Raw genomic sequence first — 7,271 nt, 5'->3', positions numbered from 1 at the left:
GTAACAGGAATCTACAAGAATCAGAAGGTCAAAATCCATATATTTCAACCTCCCCAATCGCCTCCATCTATATTCTCGTTCTCAACTCTGAACTTGCCCTCTCTCTCTCTATGCAACTGCAAACTACAAAATCTACAAGAATCAGAAGGTCAAAACCCATATATTTCAGTTTATCTATCTGGTTGTTGTTTTGGTCAAATTGTCGCGGCTGCTGCCTCACTATCAAAATATAGAGTTTGAAAGGAAAGTTTGAAAGTGAAGTCTAGGGTTTACAATATATATATATATGTATATATATATATATATAGTGAAGGTTAATTTGGTAAATATATTAACATGGCAAGATAAATTAGTAATTTAACATATTAAACGGGCCGGTTGCGGGGCGGGGACCTTAGTCACCCACCCCCACCCCGTAACCGACCATTTTTTTTTTTTTAAACCCTCATCTCTACCCCATTTAAGTAAACGGTTTTCTAAACCCACTTTAAATGGGGCGGGGCGGGGCAGGGCGGTTTTCCACCAGGTTGGGGATTTTTGCCACCCCTAAATACCGTCACACATCTCTATGAACCGGTCGTTTCGATCAGCTTACACCGATATTCGTCCGAGTCCATTACATTGTGATCGTGACCAATACCCGCAATCGCGGAATAACTGTTTATGGGTTACAGTTTCCAACTTTGACAAGTATTTTGGGACAGATGGAGTAAAATGTTAAGAGTTCAAAACCCATAGGAGCAAAAATATGTTTTAAGAAAGGAAAAAAAAAAAAAATCATATATAGTAAAAAGTACCAATATAATATAATATAATCTATATTTATATCTATCTACAGTGCTTGCAAAAGTGTAAGGTTTTTTATTTTTATTTTTTTATATATTTCACATTTTTAAAATAGAAAAATAAGGATTTTCCTTTCAATAAAAGTGTTATTCATTTCTAAAAAAAAATTCTTTTATGGATACAAAGTTCTTCAACAGTATTAGTCTATCAGTACTCAGTTGGTGCAACAATTTTAGCCAAATCATTCCTAATATAGTTAAACTAATAAATTGTGATACCCCCAGATTTTTCTGATGCAGGTTGACTAGGCCCAAGCCCGAATACCCGAGGATATCAAAACAATTCAGCAATAATCGAACACAGAATACAAATATGATAAATAAGAATAAATAATTTCTAAAAGAAAACTAAAATGATAATCCATTAATTGAAACCTTAGAATAAAATTCCATTAAAAAATAAATTATTCTGATACAATTAATCCTTCAATAATACAACTTGGGAATCCATACTGTGTGGACCCCTAGAAAATCCCAAACCAATAATCAAGAGTAAACAACTGTCTACAACTAAATACTAAATCATAAAAGAAACTCCTATGTAGATAATCCGGAAGAATGAAGTAGATGATCCCTGCTCAGCACGAATAATCCCTACTCCTGACGAACACCTAAAAAAAAATGGTGGGTCAGGGCCACAAACAAGTTCTACTCTACTACAGTCTAAGCAGAGATCTGATACACGTTTACATCCTAGTCAATCTAATAATAACTAGTAGTCCGTATACATATATAGATACATAATATAGGACACTCACTGGACTATAGGTCTGTCTCAACTCAAATAGAAGGTAACATGCAAGTCGCACATAAAGTGGGCATGTGTATCTAGACCTACCAGGCACCCAGATATCTACTATATCCAGTTATCCATCCAAGGCAATATACGCACCCTAACCATGATTCTAAGACTCAAACTCATATCATGGTATATATCTATACATATATAAATCCATCCTATCTAGAATATAAAATAAATATCCGATATGTCATCCAACTATTCCGTTGACCAGACATAAATATAAGTAGGATTTAACATTGTAGTTAATCCATTCCCTTATACCAGAATTGATATGATTTAACTTCTTTAGTTAATCCGTCCCTACAATGCCATCGTCCCATACCGGTGCATTATATCCATACAGTCTAATAATTGATGAAATAATTAAAATAGCACATCAATTAATTCCATAACACAAGTATAATAAAAATCAGATAATAAAATGATCATATTATACTGTTAATCCATGGTTATAATCATATAATATCCATACTAATTGCTAAGGTAAATTTAAATAATTAAATCCTCCATTATCAACATGCAAATTCAATTAGAATTTCATACTGATTAAATCTTTAGCATAATAAAATCAAAAATACATTATTACATTATACTTCCAACATAAGCTTAACATCATCCAATATCCATTTACATTGCTAAAGTAATATTAAGCAAAATAAATCATCTAATAACAATATGCTAATTTAATTAAAATTCCATATTGTTTAAGATATTAGCATAAGAATATAAGTTATGCTTTTAGGGATTTTAACAAGTCCATTTTAATTATTTAAAACCCCCATGATCATCCAAACCTTAAAACAGTAGCCAAAAATCCCAAAATATTAAAGTATCAGCGATGGAGCAAGCTCTCAAATTAGGGAACAAGCTCTGTCCACTTGAGAGCAAGCTCTGTCCTTGTGAGAGCAAGCTCTCGTCTTGAGGGAGCAGGCTCTCTCCCTCTGAGAGTCGTCAAAATAATCCCCTTTTAGGAGCCGCCTCTCACCCCTTGGGAGCCGGTTCTCACCCTGTTTAGCATCATCTTCTTCGTCTCCGACTAGTTCCAATCCCTCTGTTTTCCATTGTTGATGGTCCTAAGAGTTTAAACTAAGTCCCGAATCATTCCAGGTAGTTTTATACAATAAATATGAATCTTAAACACAAATTAAAACAAGTTTTCATTCAAGAAATTTCAAGATCAAACAACTATGAATATAAACACATCAACTCTGTTTTAATTTAATTTAAACATACATACAAGTTCCATTTAATTTCTGATTAACCCTGGAATTAACCTAGATATGTATAGAACACAAAATCAAAGGGAAAGAGATAAAAGAAGAACTTGCCTTAAGGTTACAGATTGAAACCTTCTCTTCTTCTTCCTTGGTTTTTCGGCGATCTTGGTTGCCGTCGAACCCTCTATGTTGCTCCTGGTTTTACCCACGAACAAACCCTCTTCATTCCTCCTTGGTCCGGCCTTCAATCCTTGACCAAAACCCTAACTTCCTCTCTTAGTTTTCTCTCAAACTCACTGTCTCTAAAAAGTGGCGTGAATAGGGTTTCTAAACCCTTCGGCAAACTATCATTGTGTATATATAGACTTATATTAAATCATTTTTCAAGTCTAAGTCTGCTAAATAAAAAGAGAAAAAGAAAAAATACAATATATATTGTTAATGCGGAAATCCTCACGACTCGGAACGACGGCGTTTACCTGCAAAACAAAGGGACGTCACCTCGAATGGCACCGGTGGGGTGCTGGCCGAGGATCCTCCGACGATCAAGTTAGTACTTGTAATCGTATCATATAATAATTATGTATATTCTCTTTAGGGGTTTTTTCTCGTACCTTCTTTAACAGCTCGGTACCCTATTTATGGCTGTTGATTGGAATCAGATTGATCCCGCGGGAGATCGGCTTGTGCGAGATCAGAGGAGATCGATTGTTGCTAGATTTGTCAGGATAAGATTTACTCATTTGACTTCCTCAAATTGTGCCAAGGTTATCCTCACCCTGTTGAACCACGTCGTCATTATTATCCTGAATAAGAAATGTCATCATTCTTATCCGAGGAAAATCTTTATCTCTGATAATGAAATATGTCGAAGAGGTCTAGCGGCTGGTCAATGTAGGTTATTTTTCCCTATCATATATATATATATATACATCTTAAGTATAATATACGTGATATACATGTATGTAAATATAATATATAATTAACTTATAACTATATATATCAACCGACTATAATAACTATTATTACTAACTATTAATAATAATTATTATAATTATAATATCTTTATATACATATATACCTATATATATATGTACCTCCATCCATGGGTAAATAATTGTACCCATTAGTATTCTATCCAAGTAGTCCATGCAACTCATTGGGTTGGTCCATTACTACTATCCAAATCTATCCTTAAAAAAAAAATTAAATAAAACATAAAACAATTATATTATTTAATCTTAACAATTAATTACAATTAAATCACACATCATTTAAGCAAGTAAAACACCCAATTAATACACCACACAAGCACCCAATTAAATCAAATAAATCACATAAACAATTAAGACAAATAAGCATATAATCATGTAACCACATAAGCACATAATCACGTAAGCACATAAAATACAATAAAATAACTAATTAAATCCAATTTATATCTTTTTGAAAACTAGGGGTATTACATAAATGGACTTTCATAACCGGTTTAAAAGGGCCGTGGGCCAGCAAAGTTTAGTATTTTGGTCTATAGGATTCAAGTCACCAGTTTGTTTGATTTGGGGGCCAAATTTGGAACTGTGTTGGGTAGTTGATGGCTTGTTTCTGGTTTAGGGTTCTTGCCTTGCAATTGGGTTGGAATTGAGCCCATGTTAAGTTGTAACAAGGTTTATTCCTCTATTGTCAACGATAAGAAACTAACGCAACCCATTTTATCCATGGCTTTCTTCCTTGAGGAGAAAGTATACAATGTACCTTGTGCATGGTGCACCCAACACACCAAATGCCTACTCTTTCTATAGAGGCATGCGAGATACACAAAGGCTACACAACATTGGTTCCGTTTGTTTAGATGGAAATAAGCAAGAAAAGGAAAAAAAATAGAAAATGAAAAGAAAAGTAATTTTCTAATATGCATTTGGTTAGCACGAAAAATTCATTCAAAAAAATTGTAGAAAAATATTAATTAGTTAGTTTGGATAACATGAAAGTGAAATGAAAGTGATTATACATACCAAACTACCCTTATGGTTTCAAATGTTACAAAAATAAATAATTTTGTGTTTGATGATATCAAATTTTAGTAAAGAAACAGTAAAATGATAAATTATTAAATTTAACGTTAAAGTGCATATAACCCCTGAACTTTACTCTATCTCTTTAATAGCCCCTTAACTTTTTCTTTTTTTTTTTTCTTTTTTTTTTTTTAATCGAAAACCCCCTAAACTATCCCATTTTTTCGCGAAAAAAACCCAATGATCATTTTTCTTGTTGATTTTGCCCGTGAAAGAGGGACATGATCTATGATGTAAATTCAAAATGGCAATTTTGCCCTTATTGTTGTTAGAGAGAGAGTAACCCCAAACCGATCACTCCAGTCATCAGCGACGTGCATCCTTCTTTGGTAATTAAGTCGCTGGTTCGGTTTTGCAACCCACCAATAACAGGTCACCAATAGCGATCTTCAAGACCATGAAGATCGCTGTCTTCTTATCATATAACCAAGTCGCCAGAGCTCGACCAGGAAACCACCATAGATGACAACCTATGGTCGTTGTCCTTCTTTAAATCAGTGACCTAACCCTCTCAAAATCCTGACTAGCAACCTAACCCTTTCCAAATTATGATCCATGGTGGCTTACCAGGTCGTTGTTCGGTGACTTAGAAACCTGTACCACGGTGACTCGAGGTCGTCAAGTAGTAGTTTGGACATGAGTGGCCATGAAGGTGACCCTTATAAGCTATGAAACACCTGCCGAGAAACCGCAACCTTGTGGTTACTTTTCGATGGCGACATCGATGACCACTGCTGGTATAGTGCCTCCATCGCCAGTCATGAAAAGGAAGTAGAGGGGAAGAGAGAGAGAGAAAGACAGAGGTAGGGGGGGTGTCTGTACAGTAGCTATGTTGCAATGGAACAAGTTAGGGTTTCAAAGCTTCAATTTTATAGTGATTCAGTACGTAATTGCAATAAGCTGGTTGGTTGTTGCCTTTGGCACTTAATGGCTTTGTTTGGCGCAGAAGTGTTTGGACAGTAAGGTGGTGTTTGGTCAAGTGATCACGTGTTGTCCTAATATTATTGAATGTCCATATTTCATTAGACACATCAATAATAAAAGCCAATAAAATGCTAAAGCGACATTTAAAAAAAGAAAGTTAATATTGTAATTAAACATCTTCGGTAACCTTTGATGTTAGAGACTATTCATTTTGTCCTTAAATTGCACATTTTAAATAGTTTAGGAGGGGCAGAACTGAAGTCTTGCAAGCTAGAATTTGCATTTTAAACGACCTCGCTGATAAAAAAAAGTTGGATTGGGAAGACGACCTCGCTGCTATCGAGGGTTTCTCTGTAGAGAGATCGTCTTTTCTTATCGAGATATCTTGTCTTCACGTTCATCGTGATCTTTTTGGTGGTGGCTAATAGTTAGTTTGTGGCGCTTGTGGGTGTTCTCTAACTTTATTATGGTGAGTGGCATGTTCTGTCTATTGTAATATGGTGTGGGCCTCTAGTTATTCTAGGTTTTGTCTTGTGCTTGCTAATTTTACAATTTTTTTAAGGATTTAGTGGAGTGTTCTGTCGTTGTCAAGAATTCTACTCCTGTTTCCTTTGGTTTTTGGTTTTTGGTTGTTTGTTGTGGGTCGCTCGGTCTTGTATGCTAGGTTGCCTCTGTTTTCGATCGGGGTTTGGAAGTGTTTTCTGTTGGTAGTCTATAGTGTGTTGTTTGGGAAGTCCTTGGTCTTGCTTGCAATTTGTTGGCGTTGGGCATCGATGATGTAATCTAAGCAGCGAGGGTTTCTACCACTGCCTGGGGGTTGGTTGAGGTTAGGGTTTCATTGGCCGGTGGTGAGCTCTTCCGGTTGGGAAGAAGAGTGGCAGTGGTGGTATTCTGTGATACCCCTCGGATCCGAGACACGGGTTGATCAGGCCCAGGCCCAAACCCGAGGGAACATCAAACAATTAAAGTATTTTAAAACGAACACAGATGATAAAAAGAACAAATAGAGATAGAATAAAACTGAAAGAAACATTAATTATAAAATCCTCCATGGACAACTGAAAAATGAAACTCCAATCCTCCAAAACTTCAAGGTTACAACTTGGGAATCCACTGATGGACCCCTGACCAAAAGTTCAACTGAAACTGAAAACTAAAAATAGATAATGCTAGAAATATCGAGAGAAGTCCTACGTAATCAGATGAAGGTGAGACTGTCCTCGACAAGCACGATCAAGCTCTAAGGCTGGAACCGTCCTGTACCTGAAAAGAATAATAAAGGAGTGGGTCAGACCCACTAGTAAGTTCTAATCTAACTGCAATCCATACAGTGACCCGATACGCAGATACACCGTAGACACCTCACAATATCTATCTAGTCCATACATATAAATATATCCACACTAAG

The sequence above is a fragment of the Cornus florida genome, unplaced genomic scaffold (genome assembly GCF_030987335.1).
Source record: "Cornus florida cultivar Cherokee Brave unplaced genomic scaffold, ASM3098733v1 CherokeeBrave_3.0.0_Hap2_Chr08, whole genome shotgun sequence".
NCBI classification, from domain to species: Eukaryota; Viridiplantae; Streptophyta; class Magnoliopsida; order Cornales; family Cornaceae; genus Cornus; species Cornus florida.
The sequence above is the reverse complement of the archived record's forward strand: the minus strand, read 5'-3'. Positions refer to the sequence as shown.